Below are 668 nucleotides of genomic sequence, written 5' to 3'. Positions count from 1 at the left end.
GGTCAGGTACCACTGCGCTGGGTACCACCAGATCAGGTACCACCAAACCATCAGGTCACGTACCATCACATCAGGTACCACTGGGTTGGGTGCCACCAAGCCACTGGGTCAGGTACCACTGAGCCACCAGGTCAGGTAGCAACAAACCACTAGGTCACGTACCTGACCACCAGGTCAGGTACCACTGTGTTGGGTACCACCAGGTCAGGTACCACTCCATTGGGTACCACCAGATCAGGTACCACCAAACCATCAGGTCATGTACCACCACATCAGATACCACTGGGTCGGGTACCACCAAGCCACTGGTTGGGGTACCACAACCATCAGGTCACATACCACCAGACCAGGTATCACCAACCCACCAGGTCACGTACCACCACGCCAGGTACCACTGGCTTGGGCACCACTGAGTTGGGTCCCACCCAATGGAGCCGAGGATGCAGACCTTGGGGTTCACCACCCCCTGGTGCCTCCTCCTCTCCCCCATCTGCCCCCCAACGAAGCCACCAGGCCCTACGGGGAGCCGGCCACCCATCGCCAGCCACGTTTCCACCTCATCCCCCTACAGCCACTGGCTGCGGTCAGTGGGCTCCACCTGGTCCGTGCCCCCCTCCATGCCCGCCGCAGCACGGCTGCACCCCACAAACACCCCCGGATCGGGCTCC

Source organism: Charadrius vociferus, unplaced genomic scaffold (assembly GCF_000708025.1).
Source record: "Charadrius vociferus isolate BGI_N301 unplaced genomic scaffold, ASM70802v2 scaffold964, whole genome shotgun sequence".
In the NCBI taxonomy this organism is placed as follows: Eukaryota; Metazoa; Chordata; class Aves; order Charadriiformes; family Charadriidae; genus Charadrius; species Charadrius vociferus.
This window is presented reverse-complemented; position numbering follows the sequence as displayed.